The sequence below is a fragment of the Choristoneura fumiferana genome, chromosome 13 (assembly GCF_025370935.1).
Source record: "Choristoneura fumiferana chromosome 13, NRCan_CFum_1, whole genome shotgun sequence".
In the NCBI taxonomy this organism is placed as follows: Eukaryota; Metazoa; Arthropoda; class Insecta; order Lepidoptera; family Tortricidae; genus Choristoneura; species Choristoneura fumiferana.
The window spans coordinates 18643163-18643547 of record NC_133484.1 but is presented as its reverse complement, the minus strand read 5'-3'; the positions used below and the strand labels follow the sequence as shown (position 1 = coordinate 18643547).

Genomic DNA, 385 nt, shown 5'->3' with positions numbered 1-385 from the left:
TACAGATCTCAAAACTTCTTGGTCTCAAAAATACCAAAATTGCAGAATGCCTAATTTTGCTTTCTTATAACACCGGAATCTTAATGTGGCAGAATTTCAAAATACCTTAGTCTCATAATACCTAAACTTCAAAATCACTTTCATGGCAAAACATCTTTCGATTTTCATGTGTGTACACCTGAAAGGGTAGGGTTTGGTGAAACTATACTTGTACAACTATATCTGTCATTAACTGTAACCTGAATTCCACACACAATAAAAAAAAAAAACAACATATGCTTAAAACAACTATAAGTTAGAATACCTAAATTTGTATGTTAATCAATATCAAATTCCTCAAACACCACCCGTGAAAAAAAATTAGGCATTTTGCCTTTTGGGTGTT

General features: G+C 31.7%; 1 protein-coding gene across 1 annotated transcript in view; it reads left to right on the top strand.

Annotated features, from left to right (window-relative positions):
• LOC141434245 (zinc finger protein 711-like) overlaps window positions 1-385 on the top strand; it is a 43189-nt gene that overhangs the window by 12838 nt on the left and 29966 nt on the right. The gene's annotated exons all lie outside the window — the stretch shown is intronic.